We start from the raw sequence: 19,318 nt of genomic DNA on the forward strand, positions 1-19,318 counted from the left end.
TAGACCATTGTAAACACAAAGCCCCTAAAAATTATAATATGTAAACATAAAATCTATTATAGATGAGAACCTTATAAGAGTAAAGTTTATATTGCATAGCATTGGTATCATAAATTATGGAAGCCAAAATTAACAGTGTCAACTGTTAGCTGAAACAAACCTTTTTAGTTTATATTCTAAAAAACTTCTTTGAAGATAACATTTCTTGTAGATTTGACACCAACGTCTTCATCTTTGGTAACCAAAATTTTCAATCCTCTTCTTCTTCTCACCCTTGATATTGCAACATAAAGCTGGCCATGACTGAAAACTGATTTTGGAAGATACAAACCAACATTGGAAAGAGTCTACCCTTGGCTTCTATTTATAGTCATTGTGAAGTATACAGCCGGTGGATATTGTCTTCGTTGAAATTTAGAAGGCAATCTAGAATCAGAAGGAATCAAATTCACTCGAGGTATGAATACCTTTTCACCCATGTTGCTCCATGAAATTACTTTTCCTTCAATTACATATTTTCCTAATGTGTAATTACCAATCTAGTTCCACTGCACAACCCTTTCCGTTAATCAATGTTCCTAAGTAACATAATAGGAATTCCTCTTTTCAGCATCAATTTGTGGTTAGGAATACCTGAACATCTAATGCTATTCAAATATTCAGGTGTAGCACATCTTCATTTTCTTCATTTATATTTGATTTGGAAATAGAATCCGAGCTTAAATATATCTTCTCCTCAACAGGCATCAAAAACAAAATAGATTTATTGATCTGTTCTACTACTTCAAGAGTAGGAGCAAGAATAGCTCTCTCTTGAAAGAACTTTGGATCAGTCATATTCTCCAATAAAGAAGGATACGTGCTGTTGACTATATCAGCAAGTGGATTGTTAGAATTTTTTATTAAGATATCATCAAGAATGGCAATAACAGCCTCACCGTCATTTGGCTCTCCTTCTTTTCCATCTCCTATTCTCAATATCCACTCTGAAAAATTCTGAATTCTAGCCAAATCAGAATTTGAAGATCCACTCGCAAGTCTCATATTTTTTGTCAATTTGAGGATCTGACAATAATTCCATAAATAAGAAGAATTAATGGTTGAATTTACAATATCTTGCCTGCTCCCTTTTGGAATTACGGGAAGAATTTGTCTAAAATCACCACCGAATACCATAACTTTTCCACCAAAAGGATCTTGCAAACTGTTTGGATTGGAGAACCTCAAAATATCTCTTAAAAACCTATCCATAGCTTCAAAACAATATTTATACACCATAGGTGCTTCATCCCAAATAATCAATTTGGTAACGGTTAAAAGTTCAGCAATAGGACTACCTTGCTTGATGTTGCAAGTGGAGTCTTCATTAATTATCAAGGGTATTCCAAATCTTGAATGTGCGATTCTACCACCTGGAAGAAGCAAAGATGCTATTCCACTGGAAGCCACAGTTAGAACAATCTCTCTTTTTTACCATAAAGCAGTTGCTAAAGTTCGATAAATGAAGGTCTTTTTGGTTCCTCCATAACCATAAATGAAGAAAACACCACCTTTATTGCTTAACATAGCATTCATGATTTTTTCATATACTAACTTCTATTCATCAGTTAGATTAGATAAAAGATTATTATGCTCTTCTGTCAGTTTGGATCTATCATAACAAAGTTCATCCTAAATCAACCTGTTTTGTCCTTCTGAAATATGCACATCACTTGGAAAGGGCATAAAAGGATATTGCTTAAGACTCCTTCCATTATTTTGCAAAAGCTTCTCAATTTCAATCAAAGTATAATTTTGAAGCTCGTCATTGGTTAATTGTAAATCTGAAAAGGAGTGAATGTAAAAAATTAATGAAGAAATCGATAATAGATAGAAAAATCTATAAATATTAATGTTTAAAAATAATATATATAGTCTATGAATATTACCTTCATGTTGAAGCAAGATCCTTTGTTTGTAAAGAATATCATCAGCCAAAAATCCCCATGTCTCTTTCTAAACATTTTCTAGTCTAGACATAGTATTGGACAATAACAAACACACAAATAAAGTCCTAAGATAATCAGCTAATCCCCAAATACTTGCTTCTCATATTCCATCAATAAACTCTTTATCATCATCCAACAATACTATTGAGAAACATGCATCTCGAAAAAATTTATATAACACCCCATTAAAGGTTCGGATGTCTTCATAGCATTTGGACCCTCTTACTATATTCAACAAAATCCTCATATAATACAATTCACCACTTCCAAGAGGAACATAAAAGAGTCTTCCAATTGAGAAGCCTTGTTGTCTTGGGAACCATTTTTTGGGACCTTATTTCCATACAAACTCATTTGAAAATTCTACATAGGAACTCCCTAGCTTCCATATATTTCTGATTTGCTTCAAACCAAGCTAAGAACATTGATTGATTAATTGAAGGCCTATTCATAATAGATCTAATGTCTTCATGATCATTAAACACAACATACTGCTCATTTGAAAGGTGAAAAGATAATCTTTCAATTGGAGGATCTCTGATATGAATATCAAATTTAAATATTCTCCAAGCTAACTCGCATGGAGAGATATATCTACAATCCAAATATATTTTTATCTCATCAACCTCATTTTGCTGATCATCATTTTCATTTCTTTGATAAAAAGCTGCTGTAACACGATCATGCCCTTTATTGATGTATTTGAAAAGATATTTTATTAATCTTGATTGGTTGCACCATTCCACATTGATATAAGCTGAGTACTTCATGAGAAGCTTTGGATTACATGGAACCACGAATTTGTTGTTGAGAAGAACTCCATTTTTCTCAACTATTCTCCCATCATCTCTTCTGCTGTAGATAAAAAATCCATCTTCCCCAATAATTGTTTGTGGAACAAATTTTTTTAGGAAAGTGTTTGGATACCTATTATCTTTCATACATGGAGAATTCAAATTTGCTAAACCACAAGGACCATGCATCATAAAATTACTAATAGCTTCAAACAACTCGGGATTGATTTCTTTATCAGGAATTTCAGCAACAATGATCTTATCAAGATCTTCAATTGTGGAAAATTTAAATTCAGCAATCAAAAAAAGCAATATATGAGCATGTGGTAAGCCGCACTTTGGAAATTCAATTGTAGCTATCACTGGAAACAAAGTGAAATAAGTATAAAAAATATGTAAAGGATGTAAGAATCATAAAAAAAATATCTTGAATGATATATCATATTAATAAATGTTATTCTGATAAATAAAGATAGAAATAATAATAACTTTAAGGAATTCAAAAAAGAATATTGAAAAAAAGCATACCAGCTCTTGCTTTACCAAAAAACTGTCGTTGCCTCAAATCTCTAATTAGTTCATCCAGTTTTATTTTAAAAACTCTACAAAGAATATCAGGTCTATCCTCGGGTCTGAGAGCTTTATTTTTGAAGAAATCTTACAATTTCTGGCTAATTTGGATTGCAAGTAAAAGTTATAAACAAATCAGGATATCCAACCCTTTTTTTTGAAGAAATCTTACAATTTTTGGCCAATTTGGATTGCAAGTAAAAGTTATAAACAAATCAGGATATCCAACCCTTTGATAAATGGCGTGGCATCTTGATAATTCTGAATCATGTATCGAGCCCCGTCAGTAAAAGAAGAAGGTAAAATTATTCTCTTCCTACATGAAGAAGATTTAGTTCTCCTCTAACAATAGCTTCCATAAGACCCTTATAAATATCAGCTCTTAATTGCTTTTGATGAAACCATATGTAAGGTAGCCTTGCTGATTCTATCATTGAGTAGGCATCCATTAAAAATTGTTTGAACAAGTTTCTAGATAACAAAATAGTCTCTGCTTCACCATTTCTATCTTGAATCTGGAACGCAAAGTATTCTCTCATAGAGACAGTTTTTCTCTTGTTGGATGCTAAACTTCTTGAATCTCTTCTAGAAATATCATCTCGATAGCCATCTTCTCCATAAGAAAATAAAAGAGGGTACTGCAATGCAAGGTAAGCAGGATGAATTTCACTAATATTGTGTATCCAATGTCTCCTACAATTAATACTGCAACTTCATCAACTTCAAGAGCATTGTAAGTCCTAGCATCAAAAGATCTCTTTGCAATCAGCCTCAATTTCACATTGATATTTTTATCTATATTAAACCTATCTCTAGCCATCCTGAATGATTTAGCCAGCACATTGTGCTCATCTAACATTTTCTTCAGTTCTTCTACAATAAAAGGATCATAGTCCCCCTCATTGTTGTCTCTCTAACTGAAATATAATAATTTATATGATTGTATTAGAACATAAATTAAGATATTTTAAAAAAATTATGCATTCAATGTCAAAAATAATTATAATGATAATTTTTGCACATAAGAGTTAAGCAGGACATATGAATTAATTTATATATAATTATGGTAATAATATATATTTGTATTCAGACTATAATAGAGTATACTATCAAATCTAATTTAGATGTTCACCAAAATATGAAACAAACAAAATATAAAAGAAGAGAAAATATTATAAAATTATGAAAGAAATAATTTGTTCTATACCTTGCTCCATTAATTCTATTCAAAACCTCATTTTTAGTATCAAAGATGTATAGTTGAGCAAACTTGGGAGTTGATCCTAGAATTGGTAGCAAACTACCAATTAAGTGATAATTCTGGCCATAAAATTTAAACTGGTAAGGTCCACGATGGCGATTTATATTTGTATCAATTTTTCCTCCCAACGATGTCAAAGCATACATATTGTTGTATCCTCGAATTAATGCTCTGAAATGTTTATTCAACCTATCATTATTTTGTAATAGATTCTTCAGTAGTTCAGGAGGATCCTTCAACATAGGAAGCTGAATTTTTTCTTGCATACAACACAGAGAAAATAGGACTTCTTGCTTGACGTCTCTTATCTAGTCTTTCCTCGTACCATAATAAAGCATCACAAGACTTGCATGGCCATGTTGGATCTCCAATATCCCAATAAACTATATGATAAAAGATAAATTTTACTTTAGAATCATATAATATTAATTTAAGAAATAAATGATGATCATAAATATATGATTATGAGGCTTACCTTCAGTACATGTTTCAAAATTTTGATTGTTAGGCAGTTCAGTAAAATCATTTCCTGCATAAATATTTACCACTATTTAAACCTTGAAAAGAAACAAAAAAAAAGATGCAATAAACATAGAAATATCAAATTGAAAATACCTCCAAATATTGTTTCAAAATCTGTCTCGACTACCACATTAGCAAAATCATAATTACATGGTTCATCTGTTTCAAGACATTCTAAAAAATCAAGCATTCTTGAAGATAAGGATTGAAGAATTATGCTATTATGCATGATATACTTTTCACTTCCAACTCGACTTGAGTTTCAGTCATTATAGTGCTGTTAGAAGCGTTGATTCCACTAACCAACTCAGTCTGAGATAAAGATGAGGCAATAAAAGAGTTCTTCGAAATGATGGATGATCTCAGCTTAAAAAAACCATTATGAGATTTAATATTAGAAGAGCCATATTCTGTAACATAGTTTGAGAAAAGGAGCAATAAGAAACAACTATCCGATGAAACTTTCCATATAAAAATAATAATTCATAATTGATGAATAACATAATTTATAATATTAATAAATAATGGTAAATACCATTAGAAATATCTCTTTAGGAAATTCTTGATGTATTATTTGAAGATAGTCTCTCTCGAAACTTGAATGAAGAAGCAATTGAAACTGCACAATTAATTATAATTAAGATATTTCATGAAAAATAGATCCAAAGTGCAGAGAAATAGCAGATATAATATAACCAAAACTTTGTGAAAAATTTGTTATGGGCAATGACAATGAGGTATCATTAAATCTTCTCTTGAAAGATGTATTAACTACTTATTGAGAAAAGTTATGATTGATAGATGAAGAAAGATTGAAAGCATAGACTGGAGAAGGAGAATTGCCTGCATCAAGACATAATTCATTTAAAGATATTATGTATAAAATATAATTCATAGGTATATAAAATGAAAGAATCCACTTACGTTGGATAGCATAATGCCTTTTAGAATGGGTTTGCATCATAATCATTTTCCACATTAATCTAGCTTATTTGCTATTTTCTTTATCCATTTGAAATATCTCCATTCGCTATAAATTCTCTTTCTTTCGAAGAGACTTACATAAATGCTGCTCAATGGCAAAACTATAAATATATTTTAAAAGATAAATAAAAATATAAAGAAACGACACTGCAATCCATGGCTACTATTGGTGCAGAATTCCGTCGAAGTCGGAGAAGCTGGAGCTGGGATGACCGCGGCCGCCGTCGGGACCTGCAAGGGAAGTCTAAACCGGAGTTGGGGGTGCTCCGACAAGACCCTCCGATGCTCAAGTCAGTACTCTGCTTCAACAGAAATGGAGTGCTCGAGTGAGAATTTTAGCAGAGTTTCGAGATAGAGTCTAGAGCTTAGAGAAGAACGTATCTAGGAGTCCCTTTTTATAGATGGAGAGTGTAACTGATTGACAGTGACGTCTGTAACCGCCTGGTAGTGGGCCGTTCAGAGCCACGCAGAGTTTGTTACGAAGAGTGGAGTGGTGTCCGTTGTCGCGACTTGCCAGAGAGTGGTGGAGCCCAGAGAGTGGAGTGGTGTCCGTTGTCGCGACTTGCCAGACAGTGGTGGAGCCATGCGGAATCCATTGCAGAGAGTGGAGTAGGGTAGTGGCCATTGTCGTGACTTGCTAGAGAGTTCAGATCCGTCGGCTGAAGCTCGACTGGGATGTCTGATGGAGCGGAATGGCTCTCTATCCCATCGATCTAGGAGAAGCTCGGATATTTTCGAGATTGCTGATGAGTCTACTATTGTCGGATGCCTCTGGCGCTGATGCTACAGGCGGGAGTCATCTGCTGTAGAAGCTCGGATGGAGACTTTCTGTTGGTGAAGTTCGGTAGGAGTCCGATTGCTAGAGAAGTTCGTCTGGAATTTACCTGATGTGGAAGCTCATCCGAAGATTATCCATCGGAGAAGTTCGATTTCATGAAGAATCTGGTGGAGGGTCGACCGGTGATGGACTTCGGATGGCATTGGGGAGGTTCGTCCGCTGGAGGAGTCTGGGGATCCTGTGGAAGTCTGGATGGCGTTGTTGAAGTCTGGCTGATGCTATTGAAGGTTGATAGCTGGGGAGGTTCGACAGACACGGAGGTGATCGATCGTTGTAGAAATCCAGCTGCTGGAGCCCATCTGTTGTAGAAGCTCATCCGAATCCATCCGCTATGGAAGTTCGGACGGAGTCCGATTCTTGCAGAAGGCTGAAAGGAGGCCGCTTATTGTAGAAGCTCGATCGGAGATCGGTTATCGTGGAAGCTCGGAGTGGTGACCTAGCCGGTGAAACCTGTCCCGTTGTAGAAGCTCGTCCGGGATCCGGAGTAGATATCCGAAGTAGACCGCCTGCAGTAGAAGTTCGGAGTAGACTGCTTGCTATAGAAGTTCGGCTCTCGCAGGAGCTCGGGTGGAATCCAGAAGGTGGTCGACCGTCGTAGAAACTTAGATGAAGTTTGGTTACTGTAGAAATCTTGTTGTCGGAGAAGCTCGAATATTGACGAAGTCTGGAAGAAGTTCGGAGTAGGGTCGTCCATGGCAGGAAGAACTCTGGAAGGGATTCGGAGAATAGTTGTTCATTGTAGAAGATCGGCTGATAGTGAAGCCCAAAGAGCCTTTGGAGTGGCCTGGTAGATGAATGGAGAAGCTCATTGTCGGAGAAGTTCGGATGGTATTATGGAAGCTCGGACGGTCGAGGGGGTTCAGAGAGACGTCACACAAGGTCGGAAGTTAGAAAAGTCTTGGAAGGGTCGGTCTTTTACAAACTTTAGCTGGAGGTATTTTATACCCAACACTAGTCCCCCTACTTTCGAGTTTGGGTTTCGAATGAAGGAAGTACAAAAAAAATTTTACAGTCGAAGTTGCCCCCCTCGATTTCCCACTCGGTGGTTGCCAGATATTTTGGTATTTGGCGCACTGGTGCCGGAGTCTTTTCAAATAAAGCGATCTGAAAAGATTTTTTCAGAATTTCTGCTGGGGCGTGGCTCTAGATATGATGCAATAATGATTTTGTCAGCTGTCACCATTTTTAGCCATCTGCCATGGTGAGTGGGACACGCGGCGAGTGTAGGTCGGTCAGAGAAGATCCGTAATCATTATTGCGTCGGACCTCGGGGTCTATTTAAACACGTCCTCCTCCTTCAAGGGTTTTACTTTGCCTGAGAGAATTCCTCGTCTTCTCCTCTTCCCCGAGAGCTCCAATTTCCTTTAGCATCCTTCTTGGCCTTAGGCATCCTCCGGGTCGACTTCCATCATCCCCGCCGTCTTCCTGCACTCCTCGGGCCAACCTAGGTTAGTTTCGAAACTTCTTGATGTTTTTCTGTTCTTTTTTCTTTGTATTTCGTTTGTTTAGCTTCCTCGAGAGCTTGTTTGCTATTTTTCTCAATTTTTTTGGGATTTTTGTGGCTTCCATTTGATCGAAAATGTCTTTCGATATTCCTCTTCTAGCGGTTCTAGGAGTTCGTCAGCCCTAGTTTCTCAAAGTCCTTATACCGTAGACGAACCCGTAGTTAGGATCGAACCTCATCCGGTCTTTGCGTCGGACACCATCCCCAGCTCCTTGACTCCGGATGAACTCTCACTGATAAGGATCAGTATAGAGTTCCTCCGGAGTATGAGCTGGAGCTTCCCGGGCCAACTGACCGAGCTAGCGCCCCTCCTTCCGACCGCTTCTGTCTGTACCAGGAGGCCTTCCGTGCCGGACTTTGGCTTCCACTTCTGCCTTTTGTTGTCGCTCTTTTTATTTTCTGAATATTTCTTAGTCTCAGTAGCGCCAAACTCCTTTAGGTTTTTGATAGGATTTCTTTCCCTTTGTCGCCTAGCCGAAGTCTAGCCCACCCTTTCTTTATTTAGGTATTTTTACACCTTCAAATGTCACCGTTCGGCAAAGGACTGATGGTACTTCTCCCTCCAGTTCGATAGAAAGGGGTTGCTGAAAGGCGCCCCCTTTTCTATCCACAACTGGAAGGAGAGGTTCTTCTATGTCCGATGCCCGATCTTAGAGCTAGGATTACCCCTTTGGGGCTCTCTGAGGGATTCCGTCCGTCGGGCTTCTAGCCTGGAAAGGGACGACCTCGAAGCCTCCAAAAAGCTCGAGGCCTATCAAGCCCCCCTCCTCTCAGAACTTCTGAAAGAATAACTCTTGTTCAACGTCGGCCTGAGTCCTCTTAACCCTGCGGTACCATTATTTTTTTTTTTTGCTACTTTCTCTTTTTCTTATTCCATCTCTGAGCCGTGCTAATCTTCTTTTATTGCAGACATAGATGCAGGCATGGCTCGGAGGTTAGCCCAAGGTCTCAAGACCCACAAGAGAAAAGGCACCTCGACTTCGGGGTCGGCGAAGAGGGCTAGGACAGAAGGGATAAGCTCGGTCGTGCCTGCTCAGGTGACCGTTGCCGTCGACATCCCTTCCGACGTCGAACCTGAAGTCCCCCGAGCCCCTTCAAAGAGCCCCCGATCGAGGATCCCACTCCAGAGGCCCATCCTGAGGGGGCACCGGGGCCGAAGGGAGGAAGAGAAAGAAGACCCTAACCCGTAAGAGCCGCAGCCACAAGGCTGCCGTCGAGGGGGCCGACGGCTCCGAGGAAGACCTGAGGGAAAATCTCTTAAACAACAGAGATTTAATAAAGAGGCTGGTCGAAGGGTGCATTCTGCCCGAGGTCGTCCAGAGGATCGTCCTTACGGATCCTGAGCTGTGGGTCTGGGACTCTCTGGGATCTTTCCTCGAAGTAGGATAATTCACTTTTTTCCCCTTCTTGCTTCTTTACTTAATTTACTCCTTAGCTTTTATATTGACTCCCCGGCCTCTCTTGCAGATTGGACACCAGCTCGTCACCAACATCGAGGCGGTGAAGATCGCCAAGAGGGAGGTAGCTCGGGTGGAGGAAGGTCGCCTAGCTGAGGCCGCCCGTCTCGAGGAGAAGATCGTCGAGGTCCTAAGTCTCCAGGAGGTGCTGGAAAAGAAGGGACAAACCTCATCCGATCTGAGAACCGCCTTGGAGGAAAGAGAAAAAAGGTTGAAACTGAGGTCTCCGAATTGAAGGTGCAGGTTTTCGAGCTGAAAGCACGGATCCCATCCCTGGTCTCGGAGGCAGAGGCCCGAGCAGTGGAGGAGTTCAAGGCCTCCTCCAAGATGGAGGATCTACAGGTCCAGTTCGGCCAGGACACCTTCATCAAGGGCTTCGAACTCTGCCAAGAGAAGGTGGTCGGAAGGTTTCCCGAACTGGACCTCGGCTTCCTGGATGAGGCGTCCGACGATGAAGCCGGACCATCCGAAGCTGCTGTCGGTTCTCCTCCAGTCGGGACCTCATCGACCGCTGCGGCCGTCGCTGCCGATCTTTCGGGGATGCCAACCCCTTCACTTCTGCCCCAGAGGTCCGAAACCTCTAGTTTTGTATTTTTCCTTTATGGTGACTTTTCTTCATTCTCTTGTACTTGAAAATTATTTAATCAATGAAATTGGATTCTTCTTTACAGAGAGCTCCCTTTTTTTCTTCTGTATTCTTTTCTTTCTCTTTTATCTTCTTGTACTAATTTGAGTCGTGGTGCTCTTATCTTCCAATGACAGTGCCCTGTCGAAGCTCTTCCCCTGCTAGAGGGGAATCCTCTGAAGTCGATGATTCGAGACCTCCGAAGGAAAGTTCGTCAGTTGACGAAGAAATCCAAGAAGCTAGAAGATGAACTTCATCGATTGAGGAAGAGCCATTCGGAAGTCACTGCGGAGGTTATTCGCTTTCAGGACCTCCACAAAAAGGGCCTCATGGACTATACCCGGAAGAAGGCTGACTTCGTGACGGAGCTTGAGGAACTCCGAAAACGTGCCAGCGATCGATCTTGGACTCAGGCTTCCAAGATCAGTTTCCTTGAAGTCAAGCTGGCGGCTGCACGGGAGAAGATCGATCAGTTGGAAGGGAGCTCGTCCTGGCTCACAATCCAAGCCGACGGCGATCGAGACTGGTCGAAGAAGTTCTCGACTTTCAAAAGCAGCTGCAGGATGCTGAGGTGAACTACAACGCCTACTGAGTCGGCTAAAGCGGGCAAATAAAGGACTACCGAAGAAAGCTCCAGACGGTGATCGACGAAGTCGCCCGCCTTCGGAGGCAGTTGTCTGAGAGAGTCCAGCTTGCCTCTGCACAAGGCTCTGACGAGCTCGCTCCTTGAGGGGGACCATGGCAGAACTGTCTGTGGCCCTTGGGCGAGAGGAGGCCGAACTGCAGCGACTGAAGATTCAGCTGGTCCACGAGTAGTAGGCGGTCAAAGATGCCGAGGTGGAGTCCGAGGTCCTGAGTAAGAGGCTTTGAGAGTCGGAGGGTGAGAGCTGGCGGTTCCACCAGATGTACCGGGATATGCTGCTGAGAAAGATGGAACTAGAAGAAGAAGTCAAAAACTTAAAGCAATTCCTAATAAGGACTGAAACCGAGAGCTTGAAGTCGGAAGAAGCTGGGCTTCCTTAGAGCCCCCTTTTTTTTTATCTTTCATCCTTCCATGTATTCTTTTTCTTTTCTTGTTGTTTCTCTTTTTTGGCCTTCAAGGCTTTGTAATGTCTACTTCACTAATGAAATGAAAAGAAAATTTTCCATTACCTTGTCCATTCTGATATTGAGTTGTCGTTTACCGAACTTCTTTTGTCTATTTTTCCTTTGCCTGTGTTGAGTTTCCTCCTGACGACTGAGGGTTTTTGATAGGAATGTCCTTCCTCATTGAGACGAGGTCCCTCGTATCTTTGCCGTAGTTAGTTTTTCACTTATAGCTGGTGTAGTTCGTCGCCTTTCCTTCTTATCTCCCTTTTTATTTTATTTGGGCGAGGATTTTCCCTTTAGGTGAGGGTTTTCTCTCTGCTCTTAGCTGGGTTGTGGGGGCATAGAGGAGCCGTTGAGGAGGCCTTTCCCCTCATCCGGTCCTAATCGATCGGGTCTTTGTTTGTGTTAGAGCGAGGTTTTCCTTCTGTTCCCAACGTAGCCAATTTCAGCTCATGCTAGGATGAGGTCTTTCTGCTGTTCCTAACAAATCTGTGGGGGCACATAAGGGCCATTGCGAAGGCCTCTCCCCCCATCCGATCTTTAAATAATCGGGCCTTCGACTTTGCTCATATTAGGATGAGGTTCTCCTCCTGTTCCTAACAAGGCTGTGGGGGCACATAAGGGCCGCTGCAAGGGCCTCTCCTCTAATCCGATCTTTAAGTAACCGGGCCTTCGACTTTGCTCATATTAGGATGAGGTTCTCCTCCTATTCCTAACAAGACTGTGGGGGCACACAAGGACTATTGCAAGGGCCTCTCCCTCCATCCGATCTTTAAGTAATCGGGCCTTTGACTTTGCTTATGTTAGGACGAGGTTCTCCTCCTGTTCCTAACAAGGCTGTGGGGGCACATAAGGGCCGTTGCAAGGGCCTCTCCCCCCATCTGGTCTTTAAGTAACCGGGCCTTCAACTTTGCTCATGTTAGGATGAGGTTCTCCTCCTGTTCCTAGCAAGACTGTGGGGGCACATAAGGGCCGTTGCAAGGGCCTCTCCCTCCATCCGGACTTTAAGTAATCGGGCCTTTGACTTTGCTCATGTTAGGATGAGGTTCTCCTCCTGTTTCTAACATGCTTAATTTCGATTGTATGAAGGAGTTACTTCCTGTCGTTATAAGCTCATGCTAAAAAAAAAATATGCAAATATGAAACTTTTATTTAAGACAAAGCTATTGGTAATACATTCGCAGATTTTTTGAATTCCATGGTCGCGAAAGCTCTGCTCCCCATCGGGGTCCTCCTGAGATTGAGTTGATAATCCCAATCGGAGGCCGATCTTCAGGCTGCTCCTCCCTCCTTGGCGGCTCCGACTATGGCAGGGCCCTCGATCGATCTTTCCTACCTTCAAGTCGGCATCGAATGAATCTGTCGAGTCGATCTCATCTGATGAGCTCTTCGATCTCATCTCGAAGCTAAATGCACTCCTCCGTGTCATGACCATGGTCATGATGATAGAGGCAGAACTTGTTAGAATTGCACTTTTCGGGGTGTGTGCGCATCCTTTCTGGCCTTGGCAGCTGCTCCCTAACCTTCATCAGTACTTGAGTTTTCGATGCATTGAGAGGGGCATAGCTGTAGAATCTTTCTGGGGGAGAGCCCCGTCGAACTCTGCGGTCCGGGCTTCTCTGCCTACGAGCCCGAGGAGGAGTCTGGACTCACTTGTGTCTGGAGGGAGTTTGAGAACGTGGCCGAGCTTCACTCGGCCCTTTTTCAACTGCGGGCTTGCTGGAGTCTCTCGCCTGCCGCACCTTCGCGGCCTCCTCGTCCTTCATCTTGAAGGCTTCTTCTACTCGGGCATATCCTTCGGTCCGAGCCAGCAAATCAGCAAAGTCCCTGGGATACTTCTTTTCCCGAGAAAATAGAAGATCGTTCTTTTGAAGACCGCCCTTCAGGGCGGCCATCGTGATCGATTGGTCCAAGTTTCGGACCCCCAACATGACGACGTTAAATCAGTTGACATAGGTTCAGATGGATTCTCCCTCCTTGTGCTTGATGTTGATAAGGGACTCCAAACCTCTCCGGAGATGCCGGCTGCTAACAAAATGAGCTGCAAACTAGTGGCTCATCTGATCAAAGGAGAAGATAGTACCCGACTTCAGCGTCGAGTACCAGTTCCTTGCTTCTCCCTTCAAGGTAGATGGGAAAGCTCGGCACAGGATGGCATTTGACGTGCCATGGAGCAGCATCATTATCCAGAAGGCCTCCAGGTGGTCAACCAGATCTGAGGTTCCGTTGTAGCTTTCGAATTGGGAGAGCTTGAAGTTTGGCGGGTTCGATTCCTGAATGATCATTTGAGAGAAAGGAGGGTCAGTACAGATATCCTCACCATAAGCAGGGGGAGCGTGGTGGAGCTCTTCGATCTGTCGGTTCATCTCCTAGAGCCTTTGATCTAGGAGGTCCTCTCGACTGCGAGTCTCGAGGATCTTCTGACAGAATGGAGGTAGGGATCCTCCGGGGGTGGAATCGTGATCAGACTGAGGGCTCTCCACCCTCTGCTTCCCCTTTTCGGGGAAGACAGGGCGACTGGCCCAAGTAGCCCACCCTATTGTCGGATTCTGGAACTCCAGCGATGCTCTTTCCATCCGCACTGATGCCTGCGGCTGTTGCTGCTGCTGCTGCATGGCTTGCACTGCTTCAGTGAAGCCTCTGACCTGCTGAACCAGTAGGTCGAACTGCTCCATGCCGACTGCCGTTGTCGGAGGAGGAGGAGCCTGAAAAACTGAAGATGAGGTTGGAGCTTACGGAGCTTGCTGAGATCTGCCGGGAGGCCATGGATTGCCTGATGGATGCCTTTCGGGGAGGCATCTGGTAGAGATCTAGAAGGAGGAGAAGAGGATGTCGGAGAAGATGATCAAAGACAGTCCCATTGAGCACTCTTTTAAGAACAAGGGTACTGCGAAGACACAGGGCCCTTCCTCTAGCGCCAATTCTGTTAGTGTAGAATTCCGTCGAAGCTAGAGAAGCTGGAGTTGAGATGATCGCGGTCGCTGTCGGGACCTGCAAGGGAAGTCTAAACCAAAGTTGGGGGTGCTCCGGCAAGACCCTCTGATGCTCGGAGTGCTCGAGTGGAAATTTTGGCAGAATTTCGAGATGGAGTTTGGAGCTTAGAGAAGAACGTATCTGGGGTCCCTTTTTATAGATGGAGAGCGTAACTGATTGACAGCGACGTCTGTAACCACCTGGTAGTGGGCCGTTCAGGGCCACGCGGAGTTTGTTACGGAGAGTAGTGGCATCAGGGGACCGTTCAGGGCCACGTGGAGTTTGTTACGGAGAGTGGGGTGGTGTCCGTTGTCGTGACTTATCAGAGAGTGGTGGAGCCACATGGAATCCATCACAGAGAGTGGAGTAGGGTAGCGGCCATTGTCGTGACTTGCCAGAGAGTGGTGGAGACACGCAAAATCCATCACTAAGAGTGGAGTAGGGTAGCGGCCATTGTCGTGACTTGCCAGAGAGTTTGGATCTGTCGGCTGAAGCTCGACTGGGATGTCTGATGGAGCGGAAGGGCTCTCTATCTCGTCAATCTAGGAGGAGCTCGGATGGAGACTTTCTATTGGGAAAGTCTGATTTCATGAGGAATCCGATAGAGGGTCTACCGGTAGTGGACTTTGGGTGGCATTGGGGAGATTCATCCACTGGAGGAGTCTGTAGGATCCTGTGGAAGTTCGGATGGCATTGTTGAAGTCTGGCTGACGCTATTGAAGGTTGACGGTTGGGGAGGTACGACGGACACCGGAGGCGGTCGGCCGTTGTAAAAATCCAGCTGCTGGAGCCCGTCTGTTGTAGAAGTTCGTCCAGATTCCATCCTCTATGGGAGTTCAGACAGAGTTCGGTTCTTGTAGAAGGCTGAAAGGAGGCCGCTTATTGTAGAAGCTCGATCGAAGATCAGTTGTCGTGGAAGCTAGGAGTAGTGACCTGGCTGGTGGAGCCTGTCCCGTTGTAGAAGCTCGTCTGGGATCCAACTACGAAGAAGCTCGATTGAAATCTACCTGTAATAGAAGTTTGGAAGAAATTTGTTTACAGTAGAGGCTCGAATAGAATTCGCTTACAGTAGATATCCGAAGTAGACCGCCTGCAGTAGGAGTTCGGAGTAGACTGCTTGCTGTAGAAGTTCGGCTCTCGCAGAAGCTCAGGTGGAATTCGAAAGGCGGTCGACCGTCGTAGAAACTTGGATGGAGTCTGGTTACTGTAGAAATCTCGTTGTCGGAGAAGCTCGAGTATTGACGAAGTCCGAAAGAAATTCCAAGTAGGGTCATCCGTGGCCAGAAGAAGTCTGAAAGGGGTTCGGAGAATAGTTGATCACTGTAGAAGATCGGCTGATAGTGAAGCCCAGAGAGCATTTAGAGTGGCCCGATAGATGAATGGAGAAGCTCATTGTCGGAGAAGTCTGGATGGTCGAGGGAGTTCAGAAAGACATCACACAAGGTTGGAAGCCGGAAAAGCCTTGGAAGGGTCGGCCTTTTGCAAACTTCGCCTCGAGGTATTTTATACCCAACACAAATCTTCATTAAATACCTCATCACCGAGCCTCTTGGTCGGAGTAAGTTTCTTAAGAGGGATCATACCACTCTCATTTTCATCTTGTTCAAAAAAATGGGTTGAAGTAATTTTAAAATTTTACAAACTAATTAATCATCTCATCATATATAGAAAAGATCTTAGACATAACGATAATAAATCAATTTAATTTCTAATTCAATAAAGTAAGCACTATCGAACCTTATCAAGACTATTTTCATTTTCAAAATCATTATCAAAACTTTGAAACTATTTTTGTTCAATACAATCCTATTGCAACAAATAAAATAATTAAATATAAAAATCAATAATATAACATAATGATTAAATAGATAAGCATGCAGAAATTATGAACATATAAGTAGAAAAAAAATAATATTTTATCGAGGAAGAATAAGGAGCAGCTCTAAAAGACTTAATAAGTTCTTCATCTGAAGAGGCTTTCATAACAGAATATGTGTTGAACTCTCCAGTTAAGTTTTCTTACTTGATTTGAACTTTGAACAGATATTAGTTTCCAATCAAGATAAAAATTTCATCCGGACAAACACTGACATCTTTCCCATTCTGACAAATAAAATTTATTAATAGAGTTTATGGATGCAATGAATTATGAAATAGTTAATAATTTTTTTAAATATCAGAATTGAAAGCAATCAATTACAAAATAGTTAATAAATTATGGCTGAAGTATTTTAATTTACCTTGATTTATTTTTCAAACAATTCACATGCAAAGATTCCCACTAAGTTGGAAGCCTCAGGGTCAAATATCACAAAAGAAGTATTTCCAAATTCATCAGCAACCCATACTTGGATCTTGAATCTATATATATTACAACATATTCATATTGGGTCATAGACACATATTTTCAATATAAAATATCCTTTAAATAATTTAAGATTAAGCATACCTTGGCACAACATTCCTGACAAGACCTGGACATTTCCAGCAAAAAAATCTTCCACCATCAGGCTTTACTTTGACATTGTGTAGCTTGCAGGCAGTATACTTTCAACGAAGTTGATTCTTTATGCCTTCTATAGTTGCTACAGTCATAAATTTTTCAGTCTGTATCAACAGTCAAATTAAATTTTAGATTACATATATAAGTAAATTAAAAGAGAATGAAGCAAGTAGAAGCTTATATGCTATCAAACAAAATTTTAATAATCAGTTCTAACTTTTTTAGAATCTAGGATCTCATCTATAGTCATCCATTCAGTCTGATGTAAGAAATCTTCTACTATAGAGTATGAGATATGATTTGAGATCTGACTTGGTCTCTGAGAATATACTTGGCCTCTACCAAATATGCTACAAAATTAGAAATGAAGTTTATAAAATATGAGTATGAAGCAAATAACAAATCAAAATGTTATAAAATTTCAAACTAACTAATTTCAGTCATTGAAAGGACCTATTTTTTAAATCAACCAACTCAGGGCCATCACCATTTATGATTAACTGTCACCATTTATGATTAACTGTGATTCATAAACTGTATTTATAATTTGAACAATGTCTGTACATTATACTATATATTAAAAAATAAAACAAAAATATTTTAAATAGAAAATCAAATCAATATTATAATAATATGTAGTTAAATATACTAAACCTCTGTATAACTTTATCCGAGCATAGGTAATGAGCACAACATTAGGACCGTCGGGACTTTTTTCAAGAAAGGAAATAGCATCCATAGCTAATTTATCCCACAGGCACCATTTCACCTTAATTTTGCTGTTTGAAAAAGATATTCATAATTCAGAAGATATATTTTTAGACAGAGAACAAATTCTCATTTTGAAATACTTACCCCAAGCCTTCAACCTCAAGTTCTATTTTCTTCTTAGATTTTCCATCCTTCGTTTTATCTTCTATGTCTCCCACCCCAATAAGCAAACCAATAGCATCTAAAATCATATGTAATAACATATAATATCAAATATCATTATCATATTAGAGATGATTAGCATAACAATAATAAACATATAGAGCCCATTGTATATACCAATTAAATAAGGATCGATATTCCTTTTCGCGAGCATTTGAAACAATATCTTCAAAAGACATGAATGAATAGCAAGTAAGAGAAATCTTGGGATCTTCACATTGATGAACAATGGCCTTGTATTGAAAGTTAATTTTGTAACGATTCATCGTAGTTCTAAAATTTTCAGATAGGACTCCTACTAAATAATGATCCAGCACATATACACCGTCTTCTATCAGCAAGGGCTTAAATTTATAAACCAATATGCTCTTCACACTTGCATGAATCTTATCACCCTAATGAAGTAGTTAGAATGATTACACAACAGAAGTTAAGCCATATATACACAATGATAGAAATGCATCCGGTCGAACAAAAAAGATACAAGAAAGAGAGAGACCAGGTGTGTTAACCCAACCAACTTTGGTGATAATTCATTAAAACACTGATTTAATAATACTAAAATCTTAATAGTTACATACCAATTCATCCAAAAGCACCATTTCAAGGCTGCATTCTTCCCTTTTCATATTGGAACAGAATGGAACCTCCCACAATCTTATTATTCTAACCTTAATCTTCTGTGGTTCACCTGTAGTAGATATATCCTTGATATGATGAATTCTTTGGACCATCATCGAAACTGCAATTTTGCCAAGGGATCATCATTTCATAACCTTTTATGCATATTTGATAAACATAATCTAATCATGGCATATTGATATCACATCAGCCAATTATCCCAAGATAAATCATGTTATACCTTTAAAGGCTATTATCTTGAATGTATTCTCGTACCATCCTAAGAACTCTTGTGGTGCTTATTTACTCTTAAGCCCATTCATCTAAATACCCGGTTTTCATGTAGGATCTTACCAATTTGATTGGAGGAGAAAAAATAACATAAGAATAGGTGCACAGTTAGAGTGTTAATCACATGAATAACCTTGACATCCACAGAAATTACAACTTTTCATTGCATACAGAGAGTATAATCAGATTATATAACCAGAAGATGATGTCTTTGGATATAATCATACCTATGCTTGATGCCAGTCGAAGAGATTCTCAGGGGAAACAGAGAAGAGTTCTCAGGGAAAACAAAGAAGAAGTTTCACCAGCAGGCGCAACAGGTTCAGTAGAGCACGCATGCCTAGAAAAACTTGACAGCAGCAGCA

At 40.9% G+C, this 19,318-nt stretch overlaps 1 pseudogene; it reads right to left on the reverse strand.

Moving 5' to 3' along the window:
- Window positions 1-164: 164 nt before the first annotated feature.
- LOC140857343 (uncharacterized) lies at window positions 165-17,112 on the reverse strand (annotated as a pseudogene).
- Window positions 17,113-19,318: the final 2,206 nt, after the last annotated feature.

Source organism: Elaeis guineensis, chromosome 4, assembly GCF_000442705.2.
Source record: "Elaeis guineensis isolate ETL-2024a chromosome 4, EG11, whole genome shotgun sequence".
Classification (NCBI taxonomy): domain Eukaryota; kingdom Viridiplantae; phylum Streptophyta; class Magnoliopsida; order Arecales; family Arecaceae; genus Elaeis; species Elaeis guineensis.